Below are 21,337 nucleotides of genomic sequence, written 5' to 3' on the forward strand. Positions count from 1 at the left end.
CTCTGCCGAGCATATTAAGACGCCTCCGCCAACGGCCATCGGCAGTGCTGTGCTGATGGAAAATACAGACTTTCAGATGAGATGATAAACATAGTTCCAGTTTTCTTGGGTAGAAGTAAAAAAATCCCACAATGCATTTTGTGCAAAAAAAGTAAAGGAGTCTTTCTTTTCGGACCAATCAATCTAAGGAACGTGTGCACGGCCTATACTCGCTCTTTATTAAACACTTTGCCTCTCCAACATGGTTACCAGCACCTCTACTGTTCTCAGCCCCATAAATGTAGGCAGGGCTCCTGCTCCTTCCTAGTCTACTCAAACCATCTGGAAGCATGGCCATAACATGTGTTGACAGTGCTTTCGACAGTATGCTATGGACAATGGCTTCATCAAGTTGGATTCAATTATCAACATGGGGGATGCAATGAGAAATATGAACTCTCTGACATACACAGCTGTGATCATCTGACAGAAGCAAACTTTTTGAAATGCTCCAATTTTGTAAATAAAATTCCTTGACATTTAGTGCTGCAAAAAAATAACATCAATCAACATCATACACTGATTTAATATTTCAGTTTGATGTTAATCTCAGGTTATGAGTGTATTATATAAAAATCACTCTCTCTTCTTATTGATAATGTTCCAAATTTCTGAATATGTTTGCTGGTGATAGGAAATTTGTCTGCTGCAGCATTAATCTGAAGATTATGAATAACAGCAATTTTTTTCATGTATGTGTACGTATGGCAGCCAATGATTTTACAACCTAGCCAAAGCTTGGATTTATATTGTACCTTTAACATCATAAATAAACCAAGCAGCTTCACAGGTGAGTTAGCAAACAAATGTTGGCAAAAATCCTAAGGTAATAAGCCCAAATGTGGCCAAAGGCTAAGTTTTGAGAGGAATGCCTTCAGGGAGGATAGGAGACAAGGAGACAGAATGGTTTAGAGAAACAATTCCGGGGCTTAAAGACATAATGGTTGAAGACTTGGTCATCAATGATGGAACAAAATAAATGATAGATGTACAAGAGGTCACAGTGCACTCTCAACATTACTCCTAATAACTTTGCAAACCATAATTGAAAGTTTGTGATCAAGACTTTCTCCAGGAAAGACCAGCATGTTTTCATTTATGGGACTGATTATATGAAAGGATGATTGTCTTTTGTGCAATTCATCACAGGTTCTATATCATTAGTTAAAAACAGATTTTATTTTTAGAGCTTAAATAAAATATTGTACCTCAAATAAACAAAACAACATTTCTCTGGGGACGCAATCCTCATCAATTTATGTAAAATCTTTGAACTAGAAATTGGCGTCTTTCTCAGACCCACATGACCTCCTCCTTACTGGGAAGGACATCTTGAAGTTCACCCATATAATTGACTGGAAGTGCAGCCAGAACAAACTAGAGATTTCTCTTCTCCATATGTGAAGGAAATCTTCAGACCTTTGTTGGCCATTATAGAGTCTTATCCCTGTCTCATCTACCATGTAGAAGTTTTTGTTTAAACTGTGGCAGCTGCAGGAACAGATGCTGTTGCTGGGAAGATGAGCCTTGTGGAAAGCCTCTGAAGATAAACTCAAGTTCTTCAGTATCAGGGTCCCTGGCTACCACGGTTTCTAATACAGGAACTCCAATTGCCTATCCAATCCCTCCTCTACATACACACTGTGGTTAACTACATATACCTGTCTGGACACGCTCTCCCCCCCCCCCGCTGACTGCTCCTGTGGCTCCTCCCACGGACCCCGGTATAAAGGCGATTGGAGACACCGCCCCAGTCTCAGTCTCCAGGATGTAGTGTGGTGGTCAATTGCTGCTTGTTCTTTCTTCCAGCCAATAAAAGCCGATATCTCACCTCACGTCTCCGAGAGTTATTGATGGTGCATCACACACCAATACCTCAGGCCATTACCAGTATGCACCACACTTGGCGACCTTTGACTATTAATCATCATCCTGTCAAGGCTTACAATATTCCCCATTTCTGCAGGACTCAAAATACCAACTTAGCCACCCATCACCTATATGACAACACCTTATCTGTAAAACAGTACCTCTCAAAAAAATCCACTGCTCCACTGACCACTAAACATCCCACCCTTGTCCACCAACATCACCGTCTCTATGAAATACGTTTTGATATCTAGTGCTTTATCACACGGCATGGGTAGTGAGGGGGGACTGTCTAAACACAGACAGCACTATTCCTAGTCTATTATTTCTTCAATCAACCTGGCTATGAACTCTTCTACAAACAAGACTCTAAGGCATTTAGTAATGAAAGTAATTTTCTTTGAAAGGGAGGCATTAGTCATTCCAGATATCCACATGTCAGAATCAGAATTAGGTTGATTATCACTGACCTTTATGTCATGTAATTTGTTGTTTTGCTGCAGCAGTACAGTGAAAAGACATAAAAAATGATATAAATTACAAAATAAATAATGCAAAAAGAAAACAAAAATGAAGTCATTTTCATTTCTTCTTAGACCATTCAGAAATCTGCTGATTAGGGAAAAATCTGAATTCCTCTCAATGAGGATTGATGTGTGTTCTCCCAACTTCCCCTTTGTGGGAATCAGTTCCACAATCATCTCCCGGGACTTGTTGACAGTGAGTGTGAGACTGTTGTTGCAACACCACTCAACCAGCTGAACTTTCATTCCTTTATGCTAGGAGTTCCCAATACTTTTTATGCCAATGAGCTTTACCTTTAACAGAGAGGTCCAGGATGGGAACTCCTGTGCTCTGTTACCATCTGTTGGTGTCATCTGCAAATTCATACATGGTGTTTGAGCTGAGCTTAACCGACGCAGTCATAAGTGTAGAAAGAGCAGATCAGTGGGGTAAGCAGCATCCTCGTGGTGCACCTGTATTGATTGTCAGTAAAGAGGAGATGTTATCATCGATCCATTTCAACTATGGTCTCTGTAAGAACACAAGTACAAGAAGTAAGAGTACATCATTGTGCTATATTCCTCTATGTAATATGACCATTGCCAGTCTTTTATCTCAGAGCCATTTGCTTGCATTAACCCCACATCATTCCCTGAAGTTTTTTAACATCTAAAGAACCGTCGATCTCTGTTTTGGATATACTCATCAACAAAACCTCCCCAGTGTTTTAGGTAGAGAATTCCAAAGGAGTGCTAAATGCTGGAGGATCTCAGCAGGTCAGGCAGTATATATGAAAATGAGTAAACAGTCAACATTTCAGGCCGAGACCTTTCTTCTGAACTAAAGAAAGGTCTCGACCTGAAAGATCAACTGTTTATTCTTTCCATGGTTGCTGCCTGACTTGCTGAGTTCCTCCAGCATTTTGTGTGTGTTGCTTTGGATTTACAGCATCTGCAGATTTTCTCATGTTTGGATTACTACCAACTGACTGAAGATAATTCCATTCCCTTAAATTGAGACTGTGATCCTAAGCTCCAGGTACTTGGACAAGGGCCATTTTCTGTCTTGTCAAGAAATCTGTATCTTTCAATGAAGGTACCTGTCATTCTTCTCCTTGTCCATTAAACATTACCTCACGAGACAAATTAACCATCGGGCAAAATTTGCAGTAATTCAATTGTCACAAGTATGTTATTCCTTACCCTTAGATAGGGAAATCAAGCCTGCATGCAATATTTTAGAGCAACAAACAAAAATTCTGGAAAGAAAAGCAATGGGTCAGGCAGCATTTGAGGAGAGAAATAGACAGTGGAAGCTTTGGTTTGAGATTCATTATTTGGACTGGATGCTGCCTGACATAGTGAGCTTCTCCAGCATCTTGTTTGCTTTTCCACAGTATGTCATCTGCGGTCTTTCATAATCACAAGAGATTCTGCAGATGCAGGAAATTCAGAGCAACACACACAAAATGCTGGAGGAACACAGCAGATCAAGCAGCTTTTATGGAAAGGAAGAGAGTCGACTTTTCAGGTCAAGACCCTTCATCAGTACTGGAAAGGAATGGGGAAGATGCCAGAATGAGAAGGTGGGAGGAGGGAAAGGAGTACAAGTCAGAAGGTGATAGGTAAAGCCAGGCGAGGGGGAAGGTAGATGGGTAGGGAGGGGAGATGAAGTGAGAAGATGCAAGTTGATAGGTGGAAACGTTAAAATGTTGAAAAAGAAGGAATCTAATAGGAAAGGAGAGCGGACCATGGGAGAAAGGGGAGGAGTAGGACCATCAGAGGAGGTGATAGGCAGGTGAGGAGAAGAGAAGAGGTAAGAAGGGAGCCAAAACCTTCCATCCACCGCCACAATACTTACAGTTCCCTTAGCTCGCACTGCTCGTTTCTACCTGCTACGCAAAATTCACAAACCTACCTGTCCAGGTAGGCCCTTTGTTACTGCCTGCGCTGGTCCCACTGAATATGTATCTGCAAACCTTGACTCCATTTTATCCCCCTTGGTTCAGGCTTCTTCCCACCTGCATCTGTGTGCCCAGGTATCTGTGTCAAAGAGCGCACATGTGTGTTCTTGTAGGCGCACATGTGTATATGTGTGGGGGTACAGTTTGTGCATGTACATCCATATTAGCTTCTGTATCTGTACATGTATCTCTGTGTCAGTTTCTCTGTGTGCGCATGTGTGTGTGTGTGTTTGTCTGTGTGTCTGTTTATGGAGAATAAGGAAGCTTAAAATGGAAGTGATTGAAGCCTGTGAAAATGTGCCCATGTCTGCAGGCTGAAAGCAACTTAACTTCCTGCAATCTGCCATTAATCCTTTCATTCTGTAGAAAATCCAGCGTATAACAGCCCTTTTCAATACTGATTTCTTCCAGCGGAAGGATGTGTATTTGAGGACAGGAGATGCTTCAGCTGCCTTCATTAGTTATTTCCTATGAAAGGGCAAGGTCAAACATGGAGTTCCACAGGCAAACAACTATCACCGTTTGACCTTCCACTTTCTTCATGGGGCAATGGGACTGGTGAGATTAACAGTCTCTGCACATAATATTTCACTACAGACTTTAAACAACCGTTTTCTCGTCTGGATTTAGGGAGGCTAAGTAAGTGTTAGCAGAGTGAGGTGGTTGATTTTAACACATAACTTAACAGCATAACTAGCCCAGGCATACCTTCTGTAATCCCGTGCGTATGAGTTTGTGTATGCATGGAAATAAATCAGATTTTTGCAGAAAAGAAAAGGGAACAAAGTAGACATGGCAGCTGTTAATTGTGTCAAATAATGCCAGCAAGAATCACAAACCAAACTGGCTGTTACATGGACTAAGGAACTTAGCATTTATCCTGCTGTTTGCTGGCTCCTTGCCAACTTTGGAAGTTAAAGCAAGAAATTGGGCATAAAGAATTCTGTTTAAAGGCAGCCTGTAACTCTTAAAGGGACATGCACTGACTCTTTTCAACCCATGCTGGAAGTCATTGGCGTATTTTCAGTGTGACAGATTTTAGATGCTGTTGTTGTGAGAAAGTATTGAATATCAAGGAAAACTTAGAACCATTGGGCTAGTGGTACCCGAGCAATTTAATGTGATGACCTGTTCAATATCTCTAAGCTAAGACCCGTGTAATATTTCTCTTGGTGTTTACTTAGTTTTGCATCACAAGTTAAGTAAGTAATCACTAACGACCTTTTCCTATTTTCTTCAGACCTGAAGTAGCACTCTCCATTGTACCCTTGAACTGTTGCACAATGTGTACACAAGACTCCTTCCAACTGTTGCATTCCTTCCCTGCAAATGCACATTCCTGTTATTGCAACCTTCTGACAGTCAGGATGCAAGCTCAATCCCTTTGTTGTAAAGTGTGCTGACACACAATCTGACAGAGGGACAAAGAAGACCACCATCCTTGCCACCTTGAAAGAGGTTGTATGGGTTATTTGTGGACAGAGTGAATATGAAGTCAGGTTGAGTTCATTGTCATACGCACAAGTACATGTATACACTGGCACTTACTTGCAGAAGCATCGCAAAGCGTGACCTGCATTTATGAACAAGAGAAAGTTTGCAGACGCTGGAAATCCAGGCAACATGCACAAAATGCTGGAGGAACTCAGAAGGCCAGGCAGCAGTTATGGAAAAAAAGTACAGTCGTCGTTTCAGGCCGAGACCCTTTGGCCGGACTGGAGAGAAAAAGATGAGGAGCAAAGTTTAAAGGTGGGGAGGGGGAGCAGAGAGAGACACACAAGGTGATAGGTGAAGCCGGGAAGGGGAGGGATGAAGTAAATAGCTGAGAAGTTGATGCGAAAGAATACAGGGCTGGAGAAGAGGAGTCTGATAGGAGAGGACAGAATACCAGGGAAGAAAGAAAATGGTGGAGGAGCACCAAAGGGAGGCAATGGGCAGGCAAGGAGATAAGCTGAGAGAGGGAAAAGGAATGAAGAATGGTGAAGGGGGGGCATTACCAGAAGTTCAAGAAATCAATGTTCATTCCATCAGGTTGGAGGCTACCCAGAAGGAATGTAAGGTGTTGTTCCTCCAACCTGAGTTTTGCCTCATTGTGACAGTAGAGGAGACCATGGATTGACATATTGGAATGGGAATGGAAAGTAGAGTTAAAATGGGTGGCCACTAGAAGATCCCACTTCTTCTGGCAGACAGAATGTAATGCCCAGTGAAGTGGTCTGTGAATCTATGTTGCTCTCAATGATATATAGGAGGCCACACCAGCAATACTGGATGCAGTAGATGACCCCAACAGACTCACAGGTGAAGTGTTGCTTCACCTGGAAGGACTGTTTGGGACTCTGAATGGTAGTGAGGGAGGAGGTTTAGGGGCAGGTGTAGCCCTTGTTTTGCTTGCAAGGGTAAGTGCAAGAGGGAGATCAGTGGGAGGGATGAGTGGACAAGGTAGTCACATAGATCCCTGAGGAAAGCAGAAATTGGGGGGTGGGTTAAAGATGTGCTTGGTGATGGGATCCCGCTGGCAATGGCAGAAGTCCCAGAGATTTAAATGCTGGATGTGGAGGCTAGTGGCATGGTAGGTGAGAAACATAGAAAATAGGTGCAGGAGTAGGCCATTCAGCCCTTCGAGCCTGCACCGACATTCAGTATGATCATGGCTGATCATCCAACTCAGAACCCTGTACCTGCTTTCTCTCCATACCCCCTGATCCCTTTAGCCACAAGGGCCATATCTAACTCCCTCTTAAATATAGCCAATGAACTGGCCTCAACTGCTTCCTGTGGCAGAGAATTCCACAGATTCACCACTCTCTGTGTGAAGAAGTTTCTCCTCATCTCAGTCCTAAAAGGATTCCCCTTTATCCTTAAACTGTGACCCCTCATTCTGGACTTCCCCAACATCTAGCCTGTCCAATCCCTTTAGGATTTTATACGTTTCAATAAGATCCCCCCTCAATCTTCTAAATACCTGCAAGTATAAGCCCAGTTGATCCAATCTTTCTTCATATGAAAGTCCTGCCATCCCAAAAATCAATCTGGTGAACCTTCTTTGTACTCCCTCTATGGCAAGAATGTCTTTCCTCAGATTAGGGGACCAAAACTGCACACAATACTCTAGGTGTGGTCTCACCAAGACCTTGTACAACTGCAGTAGAACTTCCCTGCTCCTGTACTCGAATCCTCTTACTATGAATGCCAACATACCATTCGCCTTTTTCACCGCCTGCTGTACCTGCATGCCCACTTTCAATGACTGGTGTACAATGACACCCAGGTCTCATTGCACTTCCCCTTTTCCTAATCGCCCACCATTCAGATAATAATCTGTTTTCCTGTTCTTGCCACCAAAGTGGATAACCTCACATTTATCCACATTAAACTGCATCTGCCATGAATTTGCCCCCTCACCTGAGGACATGGGGTAAGAGCAGACGTGTGTGAAATGGAAGAATGTAGTTGCGAGCAGCATTGATGGTGAAGGAAGGGAAGCCCTTTCTTTGAAAAAGGAGAACATCTCCTTTGCTCTAGAATGAAAAGCCTCATTCTGAAAGCAGATGCGGCGGAGACGGAGAAATTGAGAGAAGGGGATGGCATTTTTACAAGTAACAGTGTGGGAAGAGGTATAGTCCAGGTAGCTGTGAGAATCCATGGGTTTATAATAGACCTCAATAGATGAGCTACCTCCAGACATAGAGACAATGAGCTCAAGAAAGGGGAGGAAGGTGTCGGAAATGAACCAGGTAAATTTGAGGGCAGGGTGGAAAATGGAGGCAAAGTTGATGAAATCGACGAGCTCCACAAGGGTGCAGTAAGAAGCACCAATAGATTGATGTAACGCAGGAAAAATGGGGGACGGACTTAGGACATGGTAATGTGATGACACATGCCATTCCTGTACTTTTTCATATAACCTGCAATGAATTATGTAATTGACAAAGAATACTTAATCAAACAATACATTTACAATGTTACTTAAATATTACTGAAATTTAATTACACAACCCTCTTCCCTGCTTAGCTATAAACTGCAACTCATACAACTTATTTCAGATATGTAACACATTGCTCTGTAGTCATATATATCAAATTAAATCAAATCAACATACATTTATTATCAAAGAATGTATAAATTATACAACCTTGAGATTTATTTGCTTACAGATAGCCACAAAGCAAGAAACCTGAAAGAACCCAAAAAAAAACAAAAATAAAAGATCAACACAAGAGAAAGCAAAAAAAAACCACAAATCATGCAAACAATTGAAGTTATCAACAACATTCCAAATCAAATCGAGTCCTCAGATTAGAACCCTGGAGCCGGGGCAGTTTTCATAGCCTGGTTGCATGTAGAGAATAGTGAATCTATATATATATATATATACATACACACTGTATGTGTGCGTGTGTATGTGTGTGTGTGTGTGTGTTTAAACTCTGTGGAGGAGTTCTTATTCTTGTGGAATAACTTCTTTCCTGATGATGGAAGTGGGAGGGGGTGCCACTATGCTTGGCAGGTTAGACTTGTGGCTGTAAAACAATCTCATGTTTAGAGGTCTCCTCTGTGCTGGTTGTAGGAGTTGACTCTGGGACTGTAGGAACTGGTTCTGACAGCTCTCGATGCCTTTCTTCTAGATGTGTTGGCATCCCAAACAGTGCATGGCAAGCTGCTCAATCTGCTGATCTATTCCAGGCCAACAGACAAAGCATTAAGCCAAAGCTTTGACTTTGATCATGCCTGGATGACGGGCATATAGCTCCTCCAATTCTTTAGCTCTCACAACAACGCTCAATCCCCACATGACGACCACCCATCCAGGGCAAGTTCATCCCAGGGTTGGTAAAAATGGAAGAACTGGAGTTTCTGTTGCACAGTTCAACCACTTTGGGAGATCATGTAGAGCTGAGAGAGTGTGGTCTCTTTTTCTAGTTTCCCTTTGGATCATCTCTGCTGTAATAGGGAGACTTACAATTTGCATAATGAAGAATACATCAAAAGGAGTGACCTCTTTTGTAAATTTTTCAGGTATTTCCTTTTTCAAGGGTAAACGAGACAATCTATCAGATTTCCATAATTAGTTATCCTCTTAAATTCAATTTTGTAATTGTGCCCTCCGAGAAATAAAGCCTATCTCTGCATTTGTGCTGCTGCCATTAATGGAACACTCTTCATTGATTGAAATGGACACTAGGGTTGATGATCAGTAACAAGGGTAAACTTTACCCCATACAAATACTGGTTAAAATGTTTTACACCCCAAACTAGACTCAAGGTATCTCTGTCAATCTGTGTGTAATTTTTCTCTGCAGAAGTCAGGGAACATGATTCAAAGGCTATGGGGTGTTCACTTCCATTACTCAATCTTGTGACATGATGTCATATATACCATATGGTGAGGTGTCATAGGCAAGCTTCACTGGAAAGTGTGGATTATAATGTGTGAGTACAGTCTCTGATGTCACCATTTCCTTTGCCTTTTGCCACTTTAGAGTGCTTTGTTCATTCCTATATCTTCCATCTGTAGTAATGGGTTCAAGAGGTGGAGCACAGTAGCCAAGTTTAGCAGGAACCTACTATAAAAATTGAGAAATCTTAAAAAGAACCACCGCTGACATGTCTTTTGGCCTTGGACATCTACGACTGCATGAATTTCTCAGCACACTAGTGTAAATCTTGTTTGTCGATGTTGTGACTACAGTAAGTGCTGCTTGTTTAAAAGAATTCACACTTTAAATTCTTGTGCTCTGAACCCATATCTTCTAATCTTTTTAACACTGTCTTGAGAATTTGGAGCTGGTCCTTGTCATCCTTACCTGTAAGAATGATGTCATCCAGGTACCTGGGCTGCCTTGCAACATTTGCTCTATAGCTTTCTGCCAGAGTGCAGGAGCAGATGCTACCCCAAAAATAAGCCTATTTAAGTGATAAAGCACTTTCTGACTGTTTATGGTGAGAAACACTTTGGACTGCTTTTCCATCTCCATCTGTAGATAAGCCTCAGCTAATTCACTTTGCAGAAGTGCTTCCCTCCAGAGAGGTTCGCAAAGATATCCTCTATCCAGGGCAGAGGGTATTGATCTACTTTCATTACAGGGTTGATGGTGACCTTAAAATCACCATAGATTCTGACAGACCCAGTTGTTTTGGCTACTGGAACATCTGCTGTTACCCAAGAGCTCCTCTCAAACATTGCTTCAGTCTCCACGCGATCTAGCTCACTGGCTACTTTATCATGGATAGAATAAGGAACCCAATGGGCTTTGTAATACATGGGTGTGGTATTTTCATTTAATGCGATTTTCCCTTGATATGTTTGATTAATCCAATACCAACTTGAACACTGCAGTGACATCATCTAGTACCTTTCTTAATTCACTTTCAGTTGATTCTTTTGCAGGGGGTGCAGCATGCAAATGATGGATGAATCTGCAATCAATTTGTACTTGTCTCAGCCAGTCACTTCCCCACAATGTTGGACCTCCTGTTTTTCCCACATGCAAGCCCAATAAGGCACGTCAGTTGTTGTATTTCACTGTTACAAAACTTATTCCCACAAGAGTTAACTTTTCTCCAGTATGTTTTCCCTCGCTCTCTCCTTTTTCCTCTCCCTTCCATCTCCCTCTCCCTCTCCTACTCTCTCTCCCTCCCTCTCTACCTCTCTCTCTCTCCCCCCATCCTCTCCCCACCCCCTAACCACCACCCCCCCTCCATCCAATGGATACTGTCTGATGCTGATAGCTTTCCACAGTAAAGTCCTAATGGAGTGAATCATTCCTCTCTATGTTCAAAAAGTAAATTGAACTAGGTCCTGAGGAGAAAAAATCCTGGTTGCTAGCACTGAATGTGTGTAGGGTGATCAGCAACAAAGTTATAGCCACCTGCAAGCACTCAGCTCCTCTCATAGTAATAGTAACCAAAATCAAATCTTCCCATCTCTTTGCCCACAAATAGCCAGCCTGGCACTCATTGGTAATATTGATTTTCTCTTGTAAAGACACTTATTTAAACCAAATGATTTGCTGCATGCTACATCTTGTATCAAACCCCATCAATTACTGCAATGCCTGTGAATAATTCTACTTGTTGCCCAAAAACAGTGAACATGCCAACTTCAGAGCAATAATAAATTGATTCATGCCATAAATGACTTACCCATAGTCCTAATTTTCAGCTATTGTTTTAACTGATGTAAATGTTGTCACATTACCACAGCCTAAAGTTCACTGTATCCAAAGTTGTATACCTATTGTTGATGGAACAGCCACAGGGGTACTCTGCACCAGCTGCCTATACCCTTCCCTCCTCTTGACAGTTCCCAGTAACCTGTGCCCTTCACCTTGGGTGTAACTATTTTCCTGTATCACCTGTTTATCAACCTCTCAGCCTCCTGAATGTTTCCATATAACCATATAACAGTTACAGCACGGAAACAGACCATCTCGGCCCTTCTAGTCTGTACTGAATGCTTACGCTCACCTAGTCCCACTGGCCCGCACTCAGCCTATAACCCTCCATTCCTTTCCTGTCCATATACCTATCCAATTTTACTTTAAATGACAATACCGAACCTGCCTCTACCACTTCTACTGGAAGCTCGTCCCACACAGCTACCACTCTCTGAGTAAAGAAATTCCCCCTTGTGTTACCCTTAAACTTTTGCCCCCTAACTCTCAACTCATGTCCTCTTGTTTGAATCTCCCCTACTCTCAATGGAAAAAGCATATCCATGTCAACTCTATCTATCCCCCTCATAATTTTAAATACCTCTATCGTCCCCCCTCAACCTTCTATGCTCCAAAGAATAAAGACCCAACTTGTTCAACCTTTCCCTGTAACTTAGGTGCTGAAACCCAGGTAACATTCTAGTAAATCTTCTCTGTACTCTCTCTATTTTGTTGACATCTTTCCTATAATTCAGTAACCAGAAATGTACACAATACTCCAAATTTGGCCTTACCAATGCCTTGTACAATTTTAACATTACATCCCAACTCCTATACTCAATGCTCCAATTTATAAAGGCCAGCATACCAAAAGCTTTCTTCACCACCCTATCCATATGAGATTCCACCTTCAGGGAACTATGCACCATTATTCCTAGATCACTTTCTTCTACTGCATTCTTCAATGCCCTACCATTTACCATGGATGTCCTATTTGAATTATTCCTACCAAAATGTAGCACCTCACACTTATCAGCATTAAACTCCATCTGCCATCATTCAGCCCACTCTTCTAACTGGCCTAAATCTCTCTGCAAGCTTTGAAAACTTAATTCATTATCCACATCGCCACCTATCTTAGTATCATCTGCATACTTACTAATCCAATTTACCACCCCATCATCCAGATCATTAATGTATATGACAAACAACATTGGACCCAGTACAGATCCCTGAGGCACACCACTAGTCACCAGCCTCCAACCTGACAAACAGTTATCCACCACTACTCTCTGGCATCTCACATCCAGTCACTGTTGAATCCATTTTACTACTTCAATATTAATACCTAACGATTGAACCTTCCTAACTAACCTTCCGTGCGAAACCTTGTCAAAGGCCTTACTGAAGTCCATATAGACAACATCCATTGCTTCATCCTCGTCAACTTTCCTCGTAACCTGTTCAAAAAATTCAATAAGATTTGTCAAACATGACCTTCCACGCACAAATCCATGCCGACCTTTCCTAATCAGACCCTGTCTATCCAGATAATTATATATACCATCTCTAAGAATACTTTCCATTAATTTACCCATCACTGACGTCAAACTGACAGGCCTATAATTCAACTCACAGACCTCTGTTGATACCCCTGCCCCCCCTTACCCCATCCCTATCTACAAAGTTTGTATGATTTTTGTCTGGTTCTCTTTCTCTCTCTTTTTCCCCCCTCACTATTATATCTCCCAGCCCTCCCTTTCTTTCTCTTTTATTTCCCATAATTCTCCACCTTCCCCCTAGCCCATTTCCCTCCAGTCTATCACTTCCCAGCTCTCTACTTCATCCCTCCCCCCACTTCTTATCCCCCCTCAACCATCCCATGTTACTTCACTCCTGATGAAGGGTTTCAGCCCGAAACGTCGTCACTACCTCCTCCCATAGATGCTGTCTGGCCTGCTGAGTTCTGCCAGCATTTTGTGTTTTTAGGCCTATAATTGCTAGGTTTACTCTTAGAACCCTTTTTAAACAATGGAACCACATGAGCAATACATCAATCCTCCGGTACCATCCCCATTTCTAATGACATTTGAAATATTTCTGTCAGAGCCCTTGCTATTTCTACACTAAATTCCCTCAAGGTCCTAGGGATATCCTATCAGGACCCGGAGATTTATCCACTTTTATATTGCTTAAAAGCACCAGTACTTCCTCCTCTTTAATCGTCATAGCTTCCATAACTTCTCTACTTGTTTCCCTTACCTTACACAATTCAATATCCTTCTCCTTAGTGAATACTGAAGAAAAGAAATTGTTCAAAATCTCCCCCATCTCTTTGGGCTCCACACATAGCTGTCCACTCTGATTCTCTAAGGGACCAATTTTATCCCTTACTATCCTTTTGTTATTAATATAACTGTAGAAACCCTTCAGATTTATTTTCACCTTACTTGCCAAAGCAACCTCGTATCTTATTTTGGCTTTTCTAATTTCTTTCTTAAGATTCTTCTTACATTCTTTATATTCCTCGAGCACCTCATTTACTCCATGCTGCCTATATTTATTGTAGATAGCTCTCTTTTTCCTAACCAAGTTTCCAATATCCCTTGAAAACCACGGCTCTCTCAAACTTTTCACCTTTCCTTTCAACCTAACAGGAACATAAAGATTCTGTACCCTCAAAATTTCACCTTTAAATGACCTCCATTCAGAGTTCATCCAGCCCCAGCTCCAATTCTTTAACATGGTCTGAAAGAAGCTGCAGCTGGAAACACTTCTTGCAGGCGTAGTCATCAGGGACGCTGGAGGTCTCCTTGCCTTCCTGCATTCCACTGTCCTGCCTGGCATCTCCACTGCAATAAGAAGGCAAGAAAATTTAAATGACAAAATCTACCTACAGTCTCCAGCTCTTCCCGCTGAAGCCTTTATGAGCCAAAGCCTGAACTCCGCTCTCTAACACTGGCCCACTCTCACAATGGCTACTCCCATAATGCCTGCTGCACTTATACCTAACATTTTTATTGGAGCTTGCCAAGTGCCTAATTATGCTCAATCCAACAAGTCCTAAATAACTGTGGCATAGAGAATGTCTCAACTACCCCTGCTTACTTCTTTTGACATCTCTCTCACACTACGCAATCCAACGTCTCCTCGGGAACCTTGGCAAGTAAAATGCCCGGACATCCCCTGCTCACTTCTTTTGAAATCTCTCTCCCACTACATAATCCAACATTTCCTAGGAAACTGTGACATGGGGAAGGACCCGACTGCCTCTGCTCACTCTTTTGAAATCTCTCTCACCGTACACAATCCAATGTCTTCGCAAGAACAGCGGCATGTGTGTACAGCATTAATAATTGATTATGGAAAGAACTAATGTAAAATGTGTGGATCCATTCACTGGGCCACAAAGAAGAGTAACTGATGCTATAACCACTCAAGGTATTAGGCATCTTTCCAAGTGACCAAAAATGTCTTGATAGAGATCTTCCTGGGTTAAAATAAATAATTATTACTTGTTTCTGCTTTATGGTGAAGAAATACTTAAATGTAGGTTTAAGCTTATCACAAGAAGAATTAAAGGATGTTGAAATAAAGTTCTTTACAGAACTCAAAGTCAAGTTGCCTCAGGAGCGGGCTGAAGTCCAGAAGAACTACATAATTATTTAGAGAAAAAGAATGTGTGTAATGACACAGAGAGTGAGATAAACCTAGGCTTTACAAATACAAACTAACACACTGGTAGCAATTTCATGGGCAGAATGGCTGTGTGTAAATTACAGCTTTCTGGATCCTTGTATTTCCTCACTAACACCTGAATCATAGTGCTACTTTTGAAGAAATTGGGGATAGAAATTTGTCCCAGGCCACATACACCCAGTGGCCACTTTATTAGGTACAAGAGTGGAATGAGGTGTGGTCTTTTGCTCCTGTAATCCATCTACTTCAAGGTTTGAGGTGCTGTGTTCAGAGGTGCTGTTCTACACATCGCTGTTGTAACGCTTGGCCATTTGATTAACTGCCACCTTCCTGTCAGCTTGAACCAGCCTGGCCATTCTGCTCTGACTTTTCTCATTAACAAGGTGCTTTCGTCTGCAGAACTGCCGCGCATTGGGTGATTTTTATTTTTTTTGTTCGCTTTTTTGCACTATTCTTTGTAAACTCCAGAGACTGTTGTGTGTGGAAATCCCAGGAAATCAGCAGTTTCTGGGATACTCAAACCAACAATCATACCATGTTCAAAGTTACTTAGATCATGTTTCTTCTCCATTTGATGTTTGGTCAGAACTACAGCTGAACCTGTTGGCCATGCCTGCATGCTTTTATGCATTGAATTGCTGCCACATGATTAATTGGTCAGATATTTGCATTAATAAGCAGATACACCGGTATACCTAATAAAGTGGCCACTGTGTATATACACCCAGTTTAGCTGCATATGTCATCAAAAGATCCAAATGACAGAAACAAAGCACAATCCATAGATGTTGTCCAAAATGCCATTTTATCACATGCAACAGTGAATTAATTTCTAGCCAAGTTTATTAATATTTAAGTCTGCCTTATTTAGGCTGCTGGGCAAAGACACTGGCACCAGTCACTGAAAATGCAGGATGGGTTGCATATGTGGACCACATGCCCTTGATCTTCATTTTTATTGTCATTCTAACCGTACATCAGCTCTGCAGGGCAGAATGAGACGGCGTTTCCCAGGGGCAAGTGCAATCATAACATAACAAACGCGACACTAAATAATAAACACAACAATAAATAGTAAAACACAACAGCCACATGTCAGTTAAAATCGAGTTTACTTGCTTTAGTATTTGCTACAGAAAAGAATCTTGGCAATTGTAGAGATAACTTACAGCAGATTCAAAAGCTTGAGCATATAGACATTAAGAAAAAGGATGTGCTGAAGCTTTTGGAAACCATCAAGTTGGATAAGTCTCAAGGACCGGACGAGATGGACTCCAGGCTACAATGGGAGTTGAGAGAGGAGATTAAAGATCCACTAGCATTTATCTTTCCATCATCAATGGGGACGGGGAGGTTCCGGAGGATTAGAGGGTTGCAGATGTTTTTCCTTTATTCAAGAAAGGGAGTAGAGATAGCCCAAGAAAATATAGACCAGTGAGTCTTACTTCAGTGTTTGGTGTGTTGATGAAAAAGATCCTGAGAGGCAGGATTTATGAATATCTGGAGAGGCATAATATGATTAGGAACAGTCAGCATGACTTTGTGAAAGGCAGGTTGTGCATTACAAGCCTGATTGAATTTTTGAGGATGTGACTAAACACGCTGATGAACACAGAGCAGTAGATGTAGTGTATATGGATTTCAGCAAGGCATTTGATAAGGTACCCCAAGCCAGGCTTATTGAGAAAGTAAGGAGGCATGGGACCCCACTTGGAATATTGTGCTCAGTTCTGGTCACCTCACTACAGGAAGGATGTAGAAACTATAGAAAGGGAGCAGAGGAGATTTAGAATGATGTTGCCTGAATTGGGGAGAATTCTTATGAGAATAGGTTGAGTGAACTTGGCCTTTTCTCCTTGGAGCGACAAGATAAGGGGTGACCTGATTGAGGTGTATAAGATGATGAGAGGCATTGACCATGTGGATAGTCAGAGGTTTTTTCCCAGGACTGAAATGGCTATCACAGTTTTAAGGTGCTTGGAAGTAGGTACAGAGATGTTAGGGATAAGTTTTTTATGCAGAGAGTGGTGAGTGCATGGAATGGGCTGCTGGTGACAGTGGTGGAGGCAGATACGATAGGGTCTTTTAAGAGACTCCTGGATAGGTACATGGAGCTTAGAAAATTAGAGGGCTATGTGTAACCCTAGGTAATTTCTAAAGTAAGTACATGTTTGGCACAGGATTGTGGGCTGAATGGCCTGTATTGTGCTGTAGATTTTCTATGTTTCTATGTTTCTAGTTCCCCTTTAATATTTTTTGCCATTTACCTGTACTACAGGGTAAGTTACAAAGCCAGTTTTCCTACTAACCTATCTTTGGGATGGGAGAGGAGGCTGGAACGTGGTGGAGCTTAGAGCCGATATGATGACCATTCCAGTTTACACACTCATGGAGCAAACCAGGATCCCTCATCTGATGGTCATCAGAGGTTCCACTACAGCCACCATTTGAGTCTTGCAGTGAAAGTTAAGACTAATGCCATCATTTTGTGAATTACACAATAAAAAAGAATGTGCAAGGACTTACAGTTCAATACTCAGCCTTCTATAGCACTGAAGTGCTTTCCCTGGGAAGACCTAGTTTGTACCAATGGCCTTGCTATCACCCAATCATTGGAAAACTCCACTGCCATTCCAGAGGTGGTGCAGAGCATAGCTGGGACTACCATATCTAGAGGGCATCCTCCAAAACCTTCTGTAAGTTAGCAGCCTTTCATTAGTCATCCTGGATGGCGTTGCACAGGAGAAGGAAGCAAATCTAATTGCTCTTAACTTGTTGATAATTTTCTAACCTGTGGCCCCTTTGAGATTGATTCAAGTTGATTCAGATTGTTTTTCATCTCAGCTTACCCCAGTAACTTCAAAGTATGTAAGTTGACTAGTGTTGATGTCATATTACTTTTGTTTTCCCTTGATCTTTGATGAACTCCTCTGTTCACAGTTACACAGGAAAATACAGATCTAAAATCTCTTTCTGAAATTAAAAGTCTATTTACCAGTTAGGCTATTTTCAGCCTCAAATATTTACTTCATTAAAATAAATTACATTTAGGATAACATTCAAAACTGTCATTTTTAATTTGCAACAGCACCTAATTTTGTGAACACCAGAAATTTGGAAAATGAGCAGGAAGGTTAGAGTTATAACAAGGACCATAACACAGTGTTAAATGAAACAAAGGTCTGAATTTTTTTCCACAGCAATATTTATTCTAGGAATCATAGACTCACTGATTGAACTTGCCTGTTGTTTTACAGAGTACATTATAAAATACAGGAAGGTGATAATTCATGCTCTGTTGTAAACGCACAATATGTAAGTGATGACTTCAATGGAACTGTTTCAGAAGCAGAGTTCAACAGCCATAAGTGACTACAATAGTTGTTTAACAGATACAACCTTGGTCTCAATTCTCCCCTCACTCTCTTTTCTCTCTTACTGATGCATTTATATTTCTGCATGATTAATTCTGCTTTTCCCTTTCTCTTTTCTCATTGTTCATTGCTTTGCTTCTCTCTCATTAGCTTCAACTGAGATACGTTTGGTGACAGATTATGGGACACTACGATGGACATTGAATTAGAGAAAGGGTCTACAACCTAAACATGGTCAACAGTAGCTCCCTCTCAAGCAGACTCATAAGAAACATTTCTGTGCAGGTCCTCTTTCATTGAAAGTAAATCCCCTTTTTCCCAACCACCTTCTATTATTCTTTTTCCTTCTTATCATTCATTCACAACTACTACTATGAAATGGAGACTCAAGAGACACAAGATGCTGGAAGCTGGAGCAACATACTATGGAGGCCAGGAAGCCTGGATTGACTCCATCTCTCGTCAGTTAAAGCGCAGAGTAAGACTGAAATCATCGAGGTGGGTACGGAGATCGAGCGAGTGTTCAGCTTTCCCTACCAGCCTCTTTCTTGCTGCTGCAGGAGGAGGTGTCTGCGTGTGGTGGTCTCCTGCTTGCTGCTCCCTAGGGAAGGTCCTTGAGTTCATGTGATCTCTCTCTCTCCCTTGATGCTGTTGGCAGATGGTGCTGGAGCAAGGTTTAATCAACGTGGGTTAATTAAACTTGAACTTGAACTCAGATTTGGGTTTATGATGTGTTCTAGCTCTGATCACTCTTTTGGTTACTATTTTTGGGGGATCTTTGAATCGGGGTGGCCTGCAGATAGTCAACTCTAAGCTGAACTAAACTGAAATAAGCCTTTTGACTTTGTGTTTTATATCCTGTGCTTTTTGTTCTTTTTTTTTTGCATTTCCACTTGTGCAATTTTTTGCATGTGTGCTTGGGTGGGGGGGTGGGGGGTGCAGTGTTGATGCTTGATGTTTTTTTCTTTTTTTTCTTTGAACAGGTTGGTTCCGTGTTTCTTCTTTGTTTCATGGCTGTCTGTGGGGAAGATGAATTTCAAGGTTATAAACTGCATACATAGCTTGATAATAAATGTACTTTTAATCTTTGATTATTGAATCTACTTGAGGAACTCAGCCGGTTGCGCAGCACTTGTGGGGGGTTGGGGGGAGGACTGATGTTTTGGTTATAATGTTCCATTGGGAATATCCTTCATATTATGAAATACTGTTATGTGATAATTCATTACAATAGTAGAGCCATCCTCAAATTAGGCTACAGCATAATCTAGGGTTTCATCTCCCATGCCATTTGCTACTCTACCTCTTCCCACTACTCTCATCCATTGCTGCCTAGCCTGCTAAGTTCCTCCAGCATTTTGTTTGTGTTGCTCAGATTTCCAGCATCTGCAGATTTTCTCTTCTTTGTGATGAAATATATTGCTTTAAGATTGCTAGATAGATTATTAAAAACTATGTATGTCAGTAATATTTTTCTATCTCCGAGAATACCCAGAACATCTTGTATCTCAGCTTTGCAAGTGCCGTACTATGGTATAAAGCAGTCTTTTAGCTCTGGATACACAAACAATATGCTCAGTATGTCCCAAACATCACTTTTTCCTTTTGCATTATAAATCCTGACTTGTGTTACTCATTATGCATTGTTAACTTAACCAGACAAATTGAAATAGTTTCCATCATATCACTTGGTCTTGCAATTGAAAATGTTTACTAAGCTCATAGGACATTTAAATGTGAATTGTTGCAAGTTGTTCAAGAGGCTGGGTAAGTAAAGCAAGAATACAGTATAATAAATTACTCCTTTTTATATCATGTCCTTTCTCCTTTTTGTTATGACAAGTTCATGATGTCTTAAGACTATCATTTTAAAATGTGCAGTACTTAAAATAATTAAAAGACATTCTTTCATCAAAGTGATTACAGGAAGTTGCTTCTGCCATTAAGTTACTATTGTGGTATGAGGGCACAATGATTAAAATAAGCATATTATTATTATTTTATACATGCTTAAATTTGGGCTCTGAGTCATATATTTAGAAGTTACATCTGTTCTTGGTTGCTCTTTAATTAATTTTCGGAATTCTCATCAAAGGTATTTCAGGAAATACAGCGTAACCAAAAACTGCATCCTGCCCTGCAATGAACAGAGAAAGGATATACCCAATAGGGAGAAGTGAAACCTTGAAAATATGGAGTTTGGAAATTTCATTGAGATAAAAAAAAAAGATGCTGGGAAAACTCCGCAAATCAGGAAATGGCTGAGGAGTTGGGAACATGTTGAGTCGATGAACTTTCATTCGACTTGTAACAAGACTTAAGGTGCAGAGAATAAAGGGAATATCAGTAATAAGTTGAAGGAGAGAGGGCGAAGGACACAAACGGTACCACCGTTTGTGTAATTAGAGTGGCGAGGGTATGCTTTTCAATTAAAACAAGGCTGTGCCCATTACTGACTTCAGCTGCACCTCTGTCTGGGTTTGCCAATTTATAGCATAGCATCCCATTTAAATGTGTTCAGTTTGCTTCCACATCACAAGAAAGGTAAGAGAAGGCAAGAAAGGGAAACTTTAAAGTTCATAGTAAATTTTATTCTCCAAGTACATACATGTCACTATATAGAACCCTGAGATTCAATTTCTTTTGGGCACACTCAACAAATCTAGTAACTATATCAAAATTAATGAAGGACCACCCAACTAGGGCATTCAACCAGACTACAGAAGACAAC

The sequence above is a fragment of the Hemitrygon akajei genome, chromosome 2 (genome assembly GCF_048418815.1).
Source record: "Hemitrygon akajei chromosome 2, sHemAka1.3, whole genome shotgun sequence".
NCBI lineage: Eukaryota > Metazoa > Chordata > Chondrichthyes > Myliobatiformes > Dasyatidae > Hemitrygon > Hemitrygon akajei.